Source organism: Myodes glareolus, chromosome 2 (assembly GCF_982192425.1).
Source record: "Myodes glareolus chromosome 2, mMyoGla1.1, whole genome shotgun sequence".
Classification (NCBI taxonomy): domain Eukaryota; kingdom Metazoa; phylum Chordata; class Mammalia; order Rodentia; family Cricetidae; genus Myodes; species Myodes glareolus.
The window spans coordinates 123,938,618-123,956,333 of NC_142027.1; the positions used below are offsets into that span (position 1 = coordinate 123,938,618).

The 17,716-nt window shown below is 44.7% G+C and overlaps 1 protein-coding gene across 13 annotated transcripts in view; it reads left to right on the forward strand.

The window, feature by feature from the left end:
* Positions 1–8,622: 8,622 nt before the first annotated feature.
* The window catches only part of Clip1 (CAP-Gly domain containing linker protein 1), a 119,480-nt gene continuing 110,386 nt past the window's right edge, over positions 8,623–17,716 (forward strand). For 11 of the 13 annotated variants that reach the window (XM_085679240.2, XM_085679259.2, XM_085679249.2 and 8 more), the window contains exon 1: positions 8,624–8,727. The gene's annotated coding sequence lies outside the window, so the exon portion shown is untranslated. Of the gene's footprint in view, positions 8,728–9,842; positions 10,022–17,716 lie in introns of those variants that run through there. The other 2 variants (XM_085679293.2, XM_048447285.3) reach the window with 2 other exon arrangements.

A 17,716-nucleotide genomic window follows, 5' to 3' on the forward strand; every position in this document is an offset into this window, starting at 1 on the left:
TTGTTGTGTGTTTCAGAAGAGACTTTGGACTTTGAAACGAGTTTGAATCTGATAGACTATGGGGACTTTTGAAGTTGGACTGAATGCGTTTTGGCATTATGATATAGCTACAAGCCTTTGGGAGCCAGGGAGTGAAATGTGGGGTTTTGAAAGAAAATGGCCCCCAAAGGAAGTGGCACTATGAAGTGTGGCTTTTTGGAGTAGGTATGGCCCTGTTGGAGGAAGTATGTCACTGTGGGGGCAGTCTTTGAGTCTCCTATGTTCAAGATATACCCAGTGTGACAGTCGACTTCCTGTTGCCTACAAGATGTAGAACTTTCAGTTATTTCTCCAGCACTATGTCTGCCTGTACAGCGTCATACTGCTTGCCATGATGATAATGGACTGAACCTCTGAAATGTAAGCAAGTCACCCCAATTAAATATTTTCCTTATAAAAGTTGCCGTGGTCCTGGTGTCTCTTCACAGCAGTAGAAACCCTAACTAAGACACCCTGTCTTGGAAAAAAACAACAAACAAACAAACAAACAAAAAGAATGAGTCATGATTAGTTATGTCAGTAGCTTGGGGACTTGCTGTTGTTAATTTTTATTTCATATTTACCTATTTATTTTGTGTATGTGTGTGCGTGTGTGTGTGTGTGTGTGTGTGTGTGTGTGTAGAGGTATATGGATGGATGTACATGGGCATGAGCATGCCACAGTGCACATGTGGAATTGGGATGGCAAGTTTTGGGATGCTAATGAATGCTGGGTAAGAATAGGAGAATGAAGTGGGGGTGGGAGCTGATGGGGGTGACACACACCTTTAATCCCAACGCTTGGGAGGCAAAGGCAGGTGGATCTCTGAGTTCAAGACCATCAGAGCGAGTTCCAGGACTGTAACATGAGGGGCCGACTTGGAGTTTCTGTCCCACCCTGTACCCCACAGCCGGCAAGTTCCAAAGAAAACCACACAAAGTCTACATTAGGTTGTAAACTGATTGACCCATTAAGTCAGGCTACTTATTAGCTCTTATAACTCATGTTACCCCATTATCCTTATCTACATTAGCCACACGGCTCAGTACCTTTCTCAGCTGGGCAGGTTACATCCTGCCTCTTCGGTGGTCTGCGCAGGAGTGGAGAGGGAGCTTCCTGCTTCCTAGAATACTCCCGTTCTCTTTGCTCCACCTCTACTTCCTGTCTGGTTTTCCCACCTCTACTTCCTGCCTGGCCAATCAGCGTTTTATTAAAATACACGATTGACAGAATACAGATAATTCTCCCACACCACAGGACAACCAAGGCTACGAATAAAAACCTCATCTCAAAAAACAAAACAACAACAGAAGAAGAAGAAGAAGAAGAAGAAGAAGAAGAAGAAGAAGAAGAAGAAGAAGAAGAAGAAGAAGAAGAAGAAGAAGAAGAAGAAAAAAAGAAAAAGAAGAAGAAAAAGAAATTGAACCCATGTCCTTTGCAAGAACAACAGTGCTATAAACCGCTGAGACATCTCTCTAGCACCCATGTTTGCTTTTTGCTTTTTAAGACAGGGTCTTGCTTGTAGTCCTGGATAGAACTCTATATGTAGACTAAGCTGACCTGGAACTGACAGAGATCCACCTGCCTCTGTTATATGCCACCATGCCCAGATAAATTTGTTATTTGTACAGAAAAACAGTAATCTGGCAGTGTAGCTCGGTGGGTATAGTATTTGCCAAGCACATAGGAAGGGTTGGGATTGATCCCTGCACCACATAAGCTGGGGTTGGTGGCACATGCCCTTAGTGGTCAGAGAGTGAGAAGTTCAATGACTTTCTCAGCCAGTTAGTTTGAGGGCAGCTTGGGTTACATGAGACACTATGTCTAAAATAAAAAATATTTAGGAACAAACATTGGCCAGTGAGATGGCTCAGCAGTTAAAGGCTCTTGCTGCCAAACCTGATGATCCTTGGAACCCATCTGACAGATGGAAAGAACCAACTCCCACAAGTTGTCCTCTGACCTCTCCATAGGACCTGGGTCATGCATGCTCAAGTACACTCTAAACAAACCAATCAATGAACATAGAAAATTGTGTGTGTGTGTGTGTGTGTGTGTGTGTGTGTGTGTGTAAATACATAAAGGATGAAAATAACCAAATACCAGCAATTTTATGTGGTTCAACAAAGTAGTTGCTAAGACACTGCATGCAGAGAGGCACACCTCTCTGTTTTGGAGAAAGGACTATGAGCTACAGTTATATATGGTGCTCACTTCTATAGCTGTGAGCATCTAATTTACCTGCTCTTGCTTCCCTATATCTGTGATGTGGGGATAATAACACTTTACCACTTCTTCTCCCAAAGACACAGGCTTATGACATGTAATAATTAGTCCTTGCCGTTCAGAAGCAGAGATCTGAAGCTGTGCCCCGTGGGTTATTATTCTGGATGTGTTTTTGGCTTGAGTACATGGAAAATGCAGCTCGTTTTCTCAGGCATTTTCTCAGTTTTTGTTTTATTTTTGTGTGTTGAATTCATGAACTGTACACGTGAGGCCAGCAGTCTGCCACTAAGCTAAATCTGTGAATCTACATATAGAGTTAAAGCATATGTGTTTATACATTTGTATATATGTGTATATATGTTTTGTTTGGTTTTGTTTTTTGTTTTTTCAAGACAGGGTTTCTGTGTAGCCCTAATTGTCCTGGAACTCACTCTGTAGACCAGGTTGGCCTTGAACTCACAGCGATCCACCTGTCTCTGGTCTCTGTCTTCCTAGTGCTGGGATTAAAGGTGTGTGCCACCACTGCCTGGCATATGTATATATATATAAATACCATGTATACATACATACATACATACATACAATGTATATGTAAATGTATATATGTGTGTGGTGGTGTGTGTTGTGCATTTTTTTAAACACTAAGTCTCACTAAGTAGCCCTGGCTGGTGTGACAACTCCCTATGTAGATCAAACCAGCTTCGTTTCTGTCTTAGTAAGGGTTATTCTTGCTGTAGTGAAACACCATGATCAAAAGCACATTGGAGAGGAAAGGGTTTATTTGACTTAAACCTCTACATATTAGTCTATCATTGAAGGAACTCAGGGCAGGAACTCAAAAGGTCAGGAACCTCCTGGAGGCAGGAGCTGATGCAGAGGCCATGGAGGGGTGTTGCTTTCTCTCTTACTCTTCCTGGCTTACTCAGTCGGCTTTCTTATAGAACCATCAACTCAAGAATGGCACCACCCACAAAGAGCTGGTCCCTCCCCCATTGTTCACTAATTAGGAAAATGCCCTATGCCTGGTGGTGGTGGTGCACATCTTTAATCCCAGGACTTGGGAGGCAGAGACAGGCAGATATCTTTGAGTTCGAGGCCAGCCTGATCTGCAAGAGTTAGTTGCAGGACAGCCAGCAGCCAGGACTATTACACAGAGAAATCCTGTCTCAAAAAACAAAGAAACAAACAAAAAATGCCCTACAGGCTCGCCTAAAGCCTGATTTTACAGAGTCATTTTCTCAGTTGAAATTCCATTCCTTTCAGATGACTTTAGCTTCTGTCAAATTGACATAAAACTAGTCAGCACACTGACCCCTTGTCAATCTGACACAAAAACAGGTCACTGTTAAACCACAACCTTGCCCTTCTTGTTGACATCAGAGATCTGCAGGCCTCTTCCTCCCTAGGGCTAGGATTAAAGATGTGAGCTACAACACCCATTCTTCAATTGTTATTTTAAGTTCAACAAAAGCAGGACATAATGAGTATGATGGCCCCGGAAAGGTGACTCAGCTGTTAGGAGCACCGACTGCTCTTCCAGAGGACAGGGTTTAATTCCCAGTACCCACACAGCAGCTCACAACTGTCTGTAATGCCAAGATTCAACACCATTACACAGGTATACATGCAGACAAAATACCAATGCACATAAAATAAGAAGAAATAAATTTAAAAAAAAAGGATGCTGAAGCCAGGTGGTGGTGGCACTTGCTGTCAATCCCAGTGCTTGGGAGGTAGAGGCAGGAGGATCTCTGTGAGTTCAAGGCCAGCCTGGTCTACAAAGTGAACTACTGGACCACCCTGACTGTTACACAGAAAAAAACCCTATCTTGAGAAAACAAAAACAAAAATAACAAATTCAGCCAGGTGTGGCAGGCAGAGAGAGGTGCACCTCTGAGTTTGAGGCCAGCCTGGTCTATGTAGCTAGTTCAAGCCAGCCAGGGCTAAACAATGAGACTCTGGTTTTGTTTGTTTTGTTTTAGGACACACAAATTCATCTGGATCCACTTTTCTGCTAGTTTTCAGCCAGGATTTCATATGCAGCCTTAGCATAGGTAAGGCCAACATATAATGTCCAACATTATTTTTTTTTTAAAAAAGAAAGAAAGTACAAACTAATTTTGTTTTTTATCTAAATTCCTTAAAACAGTCAGAAAAAGGAGTGTTAACTTCAGCAGCCTGAAAGCACATTTTACAGTATCAAAAGAGCTTATTAAACTAAAATTAACTTCCTCACTGAAGGTGCCGGTTTGTGCTTTTATACTTCCCCTGTAGCTCCAGAGTGGGAAAGTGTGTGGTACAGCGAGGGAGAGCTTATCTGAGATGCCAGGGGGATTCATGGGTCTTCGGGCTTGGTGACTAAGTGAGCTGGGGCATGAAGGGATGACTTCTAATACTCACTTATGCTTTTTGATAGACCGATGGTAATTTTTCGAGACAGGTTTCACTACCACCATCAATGAATGTGTTGGATTTCTGCTGCAGGTGGTCTCAGCTTCTTTTGTGCACTCAAAAGACATGTGCTGATCAGAGCTACTGCATCAAGCACTCATTTCACAAATATTTTGCTTTACTGGATAAAAAAAAATGACAGGGGGCTGGAGAGATGACTCAGTGGTTAAGAGTACTGACTGCTATTGCAGAGGACCCGGGTTCAATTCCCAGCACCCACAACTCACAACTGTCTGAAGATCCAGTTTCAGGGGATCTGACACCTTCACACCAATGCACATAAAATAAAGTTAAATAAACCATAAAAAATATTTTTAAAAAAAAGAGTTGCAAAGTTTAAAAAAAAAAGTCACAGAATCTTAAAAATGTGGTGGCAACTTTGTAAGTAATTTTGTCCAACCCCCGCAGTATAAAGCAGTATGGTCTACTTAGAAAGCGTGCAGTGCAACGTACATGAGGATGAGCCTGTGCTCTTTGTTAACTGAATATGTGCAATCGTGCTCTTGTGGTTCAGAGATGGTTTGCTTTTGAGAGCTGTTCCTGGGAATCTAAACAAAGCCATTTATCATTCTTTCATCATTTTTGCTTTGCAAAAAAATTCTATAAAACCACAAGTGGCAGCATTGCTTATAGAAATAACATCCTTGCTGTGCAGCGAGGCAGTGCCTTTAATCCCAGCACTCGGGAGGCAGAGGCAGGTGGATCTCTGTGAGTTCGAGGCCAGCCTGGTCTACAAGAGCTAGTTCCAGGACAGGTCCAAAGCCACAGAGAAACCCTGTCTCGAAAAACCCAAAACACCCAAAACAACAAAAAACCAAAAATAAGCAAACCAAAAAATAAGACAAGCTACTCACACTTTCTCTGGCAAGCAGGTCTCTTCCCCTCCCCCCCCCCGCCCGGCTCTTTCTCTCCCTTCCCTTCACTCTACCCTTCTCTCAATAAACTCCATAACTCCATACTCAAACTCTGTATGGTATATCTGATTCTGCCCACAGTAAGGTCCTTACCTGCTGTGAGAACGCCAGGGTCCAGCTCGCACTGAAATCACAATACTCCCTCAAGTTGTCCTAAAAATTCAAAATCAAATGAATAAATAATTAGGAAAAAATGAGAGACTGAAAATAAATCTTGGCTGATCTAGGGTCTTATCCCCAACTTTTCTTTTCTTTCTTCTTTTTTTCTTTTGTTTTGTCTTTTGAGATAGGCTGCGGTGTTTGAAAAAAAAATGGTTCCCCCAAAGAGAGTAGTATGGGGATGTACCAGAGTTGTTAGAGTGCTTGCCTATAGCGCCTGAGAGACTCTATTGGATCCTCAGCATCATAAAGCAGGTGGGCTACACATACTGCTAATCCTAGGACTGGGGAAGTAGACGTGGGTGCACCAGGAATTTAAGGTTATTTTAAGTTATAAAAGACCTCATCTCGGGGCTGGAGAGATGGCTCAATGGTAAAGAGCACTGACTGCTTTTCCAGAGGACCCTGGTTCAATTCCCAGTAACCACATGGCAGCTCACAACTGTCTACAACTCCAGACCCGATACCCATGGCAAACCACCAATGCACATAAAATAAATAAGTAAAAAAAAGACCCCATCTGAAAACAAAGGAACAAAGCACAGTGGCTTGATCGGATAAAGAGTTTTGAGTGTTTATTTTGGAGGACTTAGCAAGTAACTTTGTGTAAAGCATTCTTTGGTGATATTTGACTTTGTGTGTAACTGTGGGGTAGGAGCACACATGTGTCGTAGTGTTTGTGTAGAAGTCAGAGGAGGACAACTATTAGAAGCTGGTACTCTTTTCCCACCATGTGGGTTCCAGGGATTGAACTTAGATCTTCATGCTTGGTGGTGGGCATCTCTATCTCACTGGCTTAAAACTCAGAGATCTGCCTGCTTCTGCTTTCTAAGTGTTGGGATGAAAGGTCTGTGGCACCAAACTGGGCCTTTTGCTTTTCTAGAGAGGATATCAGTAGCTTAGGCTGGCCTCCAGCTCTGTATGTAACAGAAGATGACCATGGACTTCTGACCTTGCTCCACCTCCCATATATTGGGATCAATAGATGTGTGTGTATGTGTGTGTGTGTGTGTGTGTGTGTGTATGTGTGTGTGTATCACTGTTGTGAGTTTAATGAATTCTTCAAAAAAGAAAATAAAAAACAAAAAATGCAAATCAATCTATTTTAAATAAAGGTAGGTTCAGCAGGGGCTAACAAGATGACTCCCAGATGTTGTCTAGCAAAGCCTGGAGAACTGAGTTCAAATCCTGGAGTCCATGTAAAGGCGGAAGGAAACTTGCATGTCTCTTCTTTACCCATACCATACACACACATAATAATAGTAAATATTAAAAAAAAATCAAAAAACAAGACAATGGAGAAAAATATATAGCTCAATAAAAGCAATAAAAAACTAAAAAAAAAAGAACAACTCAAGCATCCAGGGATGGTGGCACATGCCTTTAACCCCAGCACTCACTAAGTAGAGGCAGGCAGATCTCTGTGAATTGTCAGCCAGCCTGGTCTATGTATAGTGAGTTCCAAGACAGCCAGGGCTACATAGTGAGACCCAATCTCAATAAACAAAGTAAACCCCAAGAATAACAAAATCATAGGCTTGCCAGGTGCAGAAGGGCATGCCTTTAATCTCATCACTATAGTGAGTTTCAGGACAGCCAGGGCTATATAGAAAGACAGTTTCAAAAATAAATAAATTGAAAAAGATGGGCTCAATGCAAAACCAGGAAGTGTATATTGACTCCGTCACTGGCAGTGCTTTTCGTCCCATTCTATGGTATCTATGACTACTTGAGAAGCTTAAGAGCTGGATGGTATTCGGATGAGAGGGTGAGAATCACCCTTCTGAGTAGGAAAGAATTCCGAATTTCAAGGGTACTGTCATCTCTTGACCTTGGAGCTCGTCTACCAGGCCCAGGTGGAATTAGGTAATAGATTATCTATCTATCTATCTATTTATTTATTGTGATTTAAGGCTTAAAAAGACAGGAGGGTCTGCAGATAAATTTACTTTCAGAATTTCATGCGTTTCCAGTGTGAGTTCCTTTCTTGGGCTCTGTACGTGCCTGTTTGTCCAGACACAATGATGTTTTGAAATAAAGGTCAACAAGGGAGGTCACCCTCCGGAATCCTTTTACACCAAGGAGTCGCTGCAAAATCCTGGGCTTCCAACAGCTGCCGATTTCCGCCAGGAACTGCAAAACTTCTGGGGTTGCCATGGTCCATGGGAGCGAAATGCTGGCCGCCCTCTGGTCCCGCAGCCCTAGCCGGCTGTTGCAGCGTCCTCTCCAGTCCCTTTCAAAAGCTTTTCAAGGGGATCCATACTTGGGGAGGAGCTCGGACGGGACATTAACCTGGGCTTCTGTCCAAATGACTGGGGCGAATAAAAGACGCTTTTCTTAAACTAACGGGATGCAACCCTGGGCTTGTCTCAAAGGTTTTTTTTTTTTTTTTTTTTTTTTTTTTTTTTTTTAACCCCTGAGAGTTTTCCTGGAGAGCAGAGACGGTTCACCCCAAGCTTAGCCTGCACATGGGCATCACCCTTCCAACTTGTGGCAAAAGGATTTTTCACCCTGCTCTGGGCGGGAAGGTGAGGTGAAAAAAATTGAATAACACATACTCATTACCCCCAGCAACACCGCATCCCACCCCATCCCTGCAGCCGGCCGGGGTGACTTGCAAATTCTGGGCACACTTTGACTAGGGAAGCGGGAAGAGCCTGAAATGCCAAGACGCCCGCGGCTGCAGGCCTCTCGGTCTGTCCAGGGCATCCTGCTCGCCCCCGCGGTGGACTGGGGAGGATTTAGGGGCGCGCAGACAAAGCGGCGGCGGGGAGCAGGCGAGCGGCTGCTGCGGCTCGGGCGCGGGGAGGGGCGGCGCGGCGTCTTCTCCCGGCCCCGCGGCGGCGCGTCACGTTCTCTTCCCCGCCCCGAGTCCGAGAGCCGGGGAGGCGGGAGGCGGCGGCCGCGGCGGCTGCTGCTGCTGTGAGGCAGGTGGCGGAGACCCCGGCGTCTCAGGCGGTGAGCGAAGCGCGGGCCTGTTCTCTCTCTCTCTCCCCTCTTCCTCGCCGTCCCACCCTTTCTCTCCCTCCGCTCCTTCCCGTCGCTGGGGTCCGGGGGGAACGCTGGGAGGGAAGGCTCGCCTCCAGCTCCCGCCACGTACCCGGGCCGCGGCTGAGGAGACACGGGCGCACCCGTGAGGGCGGCGGGCGGTGAGGAGAAAGCGCCTGTGAGGACCGGCTGGCTGCGAGAGGCACGCGGCCGGCCGGCCCTGTCAGCCGCGGCCGGGGCCTCGCCTTCCTCCCGCCGCCTCAAGATGGAGCGTGGACTTCTTGCTCCTGCGCCGCCGCCTCGGGCGCCGCTCGCTCTTCTTCTCTCGGCCCGCGCCCTCTCCTCAGCTCCTGAGGTGGGCGCGGGGGCTCCGGGGACGGCTCTGCCCCTCGTGGAGGCCGCGGGTCCGGTTGGACCTGTTGCCCTGGACGCCGCAGCTCGTCACCTGAGCCGTCCTCAGTCAGGCAGGGGACGCCGGGTGCCCGCGAGCCGGCATGGAGGGCGCCCTTGCCCCGGTCGGCCCGGCCACGTCCCTGCTACGTCCCTGCTCGGCCCTGGGCTTTTGTTTTCCCTCAGACCCCACGGATCATGATTCTCTGAGGAGAAAGGGTGACTGGGGTGCCAGAGCTCTGAAATCACCGCTGCCGGGTAACCCAAACCTGCTCCCGCGGCCGGGGATTGGCGCGGAAGACAGATGACACTTGTTCGGGGATGGGGGCGGGGGGGTTTTAAAAGCAAGAGCCTTCTGGCTTTTCTCGAATTAGGAAGCCTTGCATTCTTCTGAGAACAACAAAACCAACCCAGAATACCGGATTCTGATTTTGGAGTCTAGCCCTGAGATCTCGCAGTCTCCACTTCATGTGGCTTTTCCATCTGGCAGGAACCGCGCGCCACCCCCTTCCTCCTGCCCAGCCCCACCCCTCGGGTATGAAGAAATGACACGTTAGATCTGTAGTCCGCGTGGATACCTCTTTTTAGCAAAAACTTGGGCGCCAATTACTGTTCTTTTAAGGGGCGTGGAGATGATTCTGTAATTTCCCTTTTCTTTTTGTGTGCATGTGATTCAGCAGCCTGGCCTCTCCCTCTTCTAGGCCGGGACTGTGGCTGCTTGGGGCTCTCTAACTATTTATGCCGTGACTGGCTGCTGCGATTTGATGGTTCGGGTTCTGGGATAGTATTATTATTACTCGTGCCCGTGGTTTCCGGTCCGGAGAGCAGTGTTTGGCTTCTAGGAGTACTGATAAGCTTGTGCGAGACTCCTCAGGTATGTTGTGCCTCAGCCCCCGGGGGCATTTCTTCCTTTTGAAAGAATAACAATTAACCTTTATTGAGAGCTTATGGCCAGGCTCTGGGCTAGAGTGGGGTTTTTCAGCTCGTGTAATCCACCCTACCTAGGGAGGTCGTTGTCATTCTCATTTTACCGAGAGGGCGTTGAAAGGTCAGAGTCACAGCCTATAAGTGATATCAGGAGTTGTACTTCAGTCTGCTTAGTAATTTTGTCCGAACAGTGAATCAATGGCAAAAAAGCAAGGTTAGACGTTGTTAAAGCCCAGGAAGTGGGCGAGTGCTCGACTGAGAGTTAAGCCCCTTGTTGAGGTGCAGAGAAAGCTGTTGGCTTCCTGCTAGACCTGGCTGAAACTGGGTGGGAGCTTTCCTAGCATCCCTGAACATGAGGATTTTGCTATTCTCTGTTTTTTCAGTCATTGTTGAGCACACAAAACAAGCCAACCTGTTCTTTAAGGATAGAAACCTGAAGGGGTTTAGTAGTTACTGAAACTTCCTTTTAGTACATTATATATTTAGTGTGTGTGTTTGTGTATGTGGGTGGGTGGGTGCCCGTGTTCTGGAATACGGTTGTAGAGGTCAGAGGGCAGACAGCTTGTGGGAGCTGGGTCTTCTGTCATGTAAATCCAGTGGATCAAACTCAAGTTGTCAGACCTGACTGCAAGCAACTTTTCCTGATGAAGCCATCTTTCCAGCCCTAGAAGTTTAGTACTTTTATTTATTTTTACCCAATTTCTATAATTTGTTTATTTTTATTTTATGTGCATTGGTGTTTTGTCTGCATGTGTGTCTGTGTGAGGGTGTTAGATCTTGGAGTTACAGGCAGTTGTGAGCCACCATGTGGTTACTGGGAATTGAACCCAGGTCCCGTGGAAGAGCAGCCAGGGCTCTCAACTGCTGAGCCATCTCTCCAGCCCAATTTTTACCCAATTTCTTTTTTTTTAAAGATTTATTTATTTATTATATATGTATTCCTGCTTGTCAGAAGGGGGCCCCAGATCTCATTACAGATGGTTGTGAGCCACCATGTGTTTGCTGTGAATTGAACTCACGACCTCTAGGGAGAGCAGCCTATCCTTTTAACTGCTGAGCCATCTCTCCAGTCCTATTATTTCTTTTTTTTTTTAAAGATTTATTTATTTATTATGTATACAACATTCTGCCTCCATGTATGCCTGCAGGCCAGAAGAGGGCACCAGATCTCATTACAGATGGCTGAGAGCCACCATGTGGTTGCTGGGAATTGAACTCAGGACCTCTGGAAGAGCAGGCAATGCTCTTAACCACTGAGCCATCTCTCCAGCCCCCAGCCCTATTATTTCTATTATTAACTTTGTTACATGATCCATTATGTGTGTGGAACTAAACCCAGGTCTTGCAAGAGTGGTAGTAAGTGCTTTTAACCTTTGAGCTATCTCTTTAGCCCTGTTTAATTGTACACACCCACACTCATGGGGAATTTGTGCATATTAGTGAAGTGCCTAGGGAGGCCTGATGAGAGCCAGAATTATAAGCAGTTGTCAGTCTTCCAATAGAGAGAACCCAGCTCAGGTCCTCTATAGTTACAGCACTTGCTCTTAACTGCTGAACTTTCTCTCCAGCACCCTCTTTTCTTAGATTTATTTTTATGTGTATGAGTGTTTGTCTGCATGTTTATGTTTTATGTGCATCCCTGGAGTTATGGGCGTTTGTGTGAGCTGTCATGTGAATGCTAGGAACCAAAGCTAGGTCTTCTGCAACAGCAGTAAGTGCCCTTAACTGCCTCCCCCCCACCCCCAGACAAGGTTTCTCTGTAGCTTTGGAGTGTGTCCTGAAACTTGCTCTTGTAGACCAGGCTGGCCTCGAACTCACAGAGATTAGGGTGGTGTGCGCTACCACCTTCCTACCTCTCCAGACCAGGGCTTGGAATCAAGAGGGTTGTGTGTAAGGGATGATTTGGTCTTGAATCCCATACAAAGGTAGGAACTTTTAAACGTCTTTATGTTGACTTCCTGATGTCCTTCATTATTATTTACAAGTAGATTTCTGTTTCTTCTTGAATTGACATACCAAAGGCAAGGGACTTTGCGCCCCCTGCCCCCAACTCGGTGAAATCCTCTACAGAATTCTGCCATTTTATGTGCTCAAACTCTTTGTTATGTAGTTAATTGAAATTATGGGATCCATAAATTTCAAGACTGGCTTTGTAGATGCCAGCACTAAAGAAGAAGAAAAAACACAGAAGTGGATTATAGTAAAAGGAGATGGCTTAATCTTTGTTGACATTAAAAAAAGCCATCTGACCCGTAATTCCCAGCACGAGTTATTACTCTGCTCATGAATTATTAGACAGCTGTGTAAGGAGGCTTTAAACTATTACAGCATCCTATATATTTTTAATAAACATAGGGTATGTTGCCCATCTAGGTGGAACTCAAGGGTCCCTGTGCTTTAAATCAGCATTTGCTTTAAGGGAATCATTGATGAAGACTGACCTTTAGACTGCAGTCTGCAGTCAGGATACAGAAGAAACTTCTCCCACTCTTTCTTTTTCTTTTTTTTTTTTTTTAATAGGTTGACAGATTGTACTTAACCAACCTCGAATTTGGCTAGTACATCTGGGTTAATATCCTGGACCTGGCATGAAGTACCAAGGAATCTTGGCCACAGTCAGTAAAGAGATTTTTTTTTTCCTTAAATCTCCATCTGGCACTTCTGGAAGGGCAGATTCCATTAGCACTAACTCAATGGGTGGGTCTGTTTTTTGGTTTTCTGTTTATTGTGGTCCAGCAACATCTTAAAAGTTGTTGTTGTTGTTGTTGTTTTTTGTTTTTTCAAAGTCCTTGACAGGAGGAAATAGTCCTGTTACAGGATGCCTGTTGGGAAGCCTGTCTAGTTTTTTAGTCCCTGGGGAAGCCTTCAGTTGAGTGGTGGTGGTGCATGGCTTTAGCCTTTAATCCCAGCACTCAGGAGGATTTCTGTGAGTTTGAAACCAACCTGGTCTACAGAGTGAGTTCCAGGATAGTCTCCAAAGCTACACAGAGAAACCCTGTCTCTAAAAACCAAAGAAAAAGAATAAAATAATTATGTAATGATATGACCCCATTTTGCTTTTAACTTGAGTTATGTAGCTTGTTTACTTGCTTACTTCTATCTAAACTTGGATTAAATCCCAGTTGAAGAGTCTGCCCATTTTTGACACTTGAAAGTGGCAAGTCCTTGATTGACAATGTTATTTTTGAAACCAAGGGCTGAAGGATCCAGATGTTCAGGATGTGCAAATCATCTGGAATTTGGGTTTGATGTATAACAGAAAAGCAACTTTAACTTTTTTTTCCTGACTGTACAGATTATTTTTATTTCGTGTGTGTGTGTCTGTACATGTGTGCACGCATGCCACAGCATGAATGTGGCGGTCAGAGGATATGTTAGTTACTTCACTGTTGCTGTAATGAAACCCTGTGAGTGAGTCAGCTTTTAGAATAGCGTTTATTTGGGTTTATGGTTCCAGAGGGAGACACTATCATGACATGGCAGCGGGGGGGCAGGAGCAGAAAGCTGAGGATTGATTACATTTTCACCTGCAAGCATTAAGCACAGAGAGCAATCTGGAAGTCTGGTGAGGCTGTGAGCTCTCCAGGCCCACCCCTAGTGTTTGTTGCTGTACCTCCTCCTCCTCATCAGCAACTGAGGACCAAGTGTAAAAATACCTGAGCCCATGGAAGACAGGCATTCAGGCCACCAGGGAGGTCAGTAAAAGGGGTCAGTTCTCTCCTTTCACCGTGTGGTTTCCAGGGAGGCTTGGCAGCAGAGTGCTCCTGTACACAGCCATTTTTCTGGCCCTATACATTCCTCAACTCATGTCGTACCCTGAAGTATTTGGAACCCCTTTTAGGAAAAATAAGTGATAGTAGGGGTATTTTCCTAGATTTTTTTTTCCCCTTTGAGACAGGGTTTCTCTGTGTAACCCTGGCTGTCCTGGAACTTCCTCTGTAGATCAGACTGATCTTGAACTCAGAGACCCGCCTGCTTCTGCCTCCCAAGTGCTAAGATTAAAGTGGTGTGCCACCACCTCCTGGCTCTAGATTTTTTTTAAATATAAATAGCCTTTATTGGTTGCAGTAGTCAATTGAAGAGTCCTGTTCTTGTTATTTAGGTCTTATCTACAGATCCTGTTAAAGCCTGAAAATTGTGTCTGTGTGTGTTGCTGGAGATCGAATCCAGGACATTGTGCATGCTAGGCAAGTGCTCTAGTGCTGAGCTACATGCCCGGCCCTTTGAAGACTTGTGTTTTTTTTTTGTTGTTGTTGTTTGTTTGTTTGTTTTTGTTTTTCAAGACAGGGTTTCTCTGTAGTTTTAGAGCCTGTCCTGGAACTCGCTCTTGTAAACCAGGTTGGCCTCGAACTCACAGAGATCCGCCTGCCTCTGCCTCCTGAGTGCTGGGATTAAAGGTGTGTGCCACCACCGCCAGGCCTGAAGACTTTGTTTTTTAAGACTTTTAAAAAAGTAGGGCGGTGGTGGCGCACACCTGTAGTCCCAGCACTTGGCTGGCAGAGGAAGGAGGATCTCTGTGAGTTCGAGGCCAGCCTGGTCTACAAGAGCGAGTTCCAGGACAGGCTCCAAAGCTACAGAGAAACCCTGTTTCGAAAAACAAAACAAAAAAAGGAGTATATATGTGTGTGTTGTGTGTGTGTATCTAAGTGTGGATTTGTATATGTGAGAGCAGTGCCTGCAGAAGCCAGAGGAGAGTGTTGGATCTCCTCAAGCCAGAGTCTTAGGTGGTGGTGAGCCACTGAACACAGGTTCTTGCAAACAAACTTAGCTCTTTTGCATGATCAGTATTCAGTCTTGACTACTAAACTGTCTCTCCAGCCTCAGCCATCAGTTTTTATTATTGTTTTATATTTTATTTACTAAAAGATTTTTTATTTTTTTATGTGTGTATGTTTTTATGTGCATATATGTGTACAATGTACATGCTTGATAAGTGTAGAGACCGGAAACGGGTGTCGGATCCCTATAACTAGAGAAACAGATGGTTGTGAGTTGTCAAGTGAGTGTGGGAATCAAATCTGGGTCCTCTGAAGAGCAGCAAGAGCTCTTAACCACTGAGCATCTCTCTGGCCCTCCCCTGCTTAAATCAACTATTTAGAGAGAGGGAGTGTGTGTGTAGGCCAGAGGTCAATCTTGGTGTTCCTCAAATGTCACCCCCCTTTTATTTTATTTTTTTGAAATAGGGGCTCTGACTAGCCTTCAACTTACCAATTAGGCTAGACTGGCTAGCCAAGGAGACCTGGGAATCCACCTTTCTCTGCCTCTTCAGCTTTGCGGGTGTGTGTGTGTGTGTGTGTGTGTGTGTGTCAGAATGCACGTCTTTTCTTTTTATTTGTTTTTAAATAGTGGTTTTGGAGATTGAACTTGGGTCTTTATGCTTTATGTAGCGAAAACTTTACTGAAGTATCCCCCCGACCCTATTTTTCTTTTGTTTCATTTGAGACAGGATCTTAATATATATATATATATATATATATATATATATATATATATATATATATATATATTGCCAGGAACTTGCTATGTAAACTAGGCTGCCTCTGCCACTTTAGTGTTAGAATATTCGCCTGTCACTTAACTTTTAATTCATATATTCATCAGGAATTTATCCAGTATCTGCTAGGGGAGGCACTATCCCAGGTAACAAGTAGAGGAAAACAGGTTCAAACTTCTGTTCATAGAAGACAAGTTAAAACAAGAATGTCGTCTTTCTCTTTTTAGGGGGAGAGGAGAGTCTTCCTATGTAGATTTGGCTAAGCCTAGAACTTAATGTGTAGACCCTGCTGGCTGCAAACTTTCAGTGATCCCCTTGCTTCAGTCTCTTGAGAACTGAGATTATAGGTACGCGCTATTCTATCCATCAGTAGCTCTCTTTATTTATTTTTTGAGGTAAGGTCTCACTGCATAGGCTTGGTTGGCCTGGAACTCATTATGTACACCACGCTGGACTTGTAGTCACAGAGATCCACCTGCCTTTGCCTCTGCCTCCCAAGTGCTGGGATTAAAGGCATGTGCCACCATATTTGACTTTTTTTTTTTTTATTTATGTGTGATGTGTTTGTGAGTGTCTGCATGTGTGTGTTTGTGAGTATCTGCATGCATGTGAGTGTGCGTGTGTATGCCTAAGGAGGTCAGAAGAGGGTGTTGAATCACTGTAGCTAGCTGGAATTATAGATGGTTTGTGAACTCTGATATGGGTGCTGAAACCAAACTTGGGTCTTTTGGAAGAGCAATAATGTTCTTACGTGCTTGAGCCACGTTCTTCAGCAGCTCCCACCCCTTTGGGGTAGAGCCTCAGTATACAGCCAAGGATATCTTTGATCTGTTGTGGTCTGGAGTCCTAGGTGTGTGCTCCCATTCCCAGCTCCTTCCTTTCTTGACTGCAAACTACAGCTCTGTTATCTTGTGGAAGACTTTAGATAAACCTTTGGAGCCCAGTTCCTTCATCTGTAAATTGTGGAGAACAGTCCCTGGGTAGCGGTCTTGTAGATAAGTGAATCAATGGGTGTAGACTCAGTAAGTGCTCTTCCCCTTTCCCCCTTTCAGCTAGAAGTATTATTCCGTCATTTAAATTGTACTGGGAGACAGTGAGGTTTCCTGGTTTCAGAAATAAACCTTTCTTCCTGCCGTGTTGACAGAGTTCGTTTTGAGTAGAAGTGACTTGCATGACAGAAAGGGCATGTTTTAGTGAGCAGTTGTCATTGGGGAACTTGTGATTTACAAGGACTTGTGTTCCAAATGGAAAAGCAACTTGTGCTCCTCCTGTCAGAACCTGTGCCTTGCCAACTCTCAGGCCCTTTCGTATGCTCCCCAGTTTTGGTTTAATTAAAGGTGGAGCGCTCCTTCTCAGATCTGGTAGAACTTGTGTGTCTGCATCACAGGTTAGCTGTGACCAACACTGAAGTTGGCACTTAAAATCCAAATGAAAGCAATTCTGAGTGTGCACTGATGGCATCCAGGCTGACTGCTTGAGACAGTGGTGTATTTGTGAGTGCATTTAATAGACTGATGGCTTCTTTTGAAATCAGTATCCTGCAGTATTATCAATATGGAAATGTTATTTTTTTCCATTGACTCTCAAGACCCACAGCAACTATTATAGTTGCACATTCGCAAAGTAAAAACAAAAAGCCTTTAAAGAGGGGAGAAAAAAATCCCAAATAAGGAGGGAGTTCTTGATCCTTCTGAGTCGTCTACCCTTCTCTTGTTCTGAACAGCTGGTATGCTTTTGCTTTCAGTATCGGCCATGTGCGTTGTGAAGGAGCAGCAGTGTGTCTTTGTCTTTGGAGTGCGAGGAAGACAGTTTTAATGCACCTGAAACGACCCTTTTAAATCCCTGCTGTATATAACAGATCAGAAGCTTGTTCGCCAGTCAGGAGTCTTTCTACAAATTGGAGTTTAAGTCATAGACCATTGAGTAACAAGCGATTACACTTTTAGAATCGGTTTCCTCAGTGGTAAAGTGAATTCGTTGAACTAGGTTGCTAAGGTCTCTTCTGAGTCTAAAGTTTTATATTAAGCATCTTGTTCTCTTTTACATATTAGCATAATTGACTGCTGCTGACCTTAAGTTCTTCTGGGAGATACTAACCAAAGCTCGTAATTTTAATCTCCTTTAAGATCTGTTTTTAAGCAGTGACAT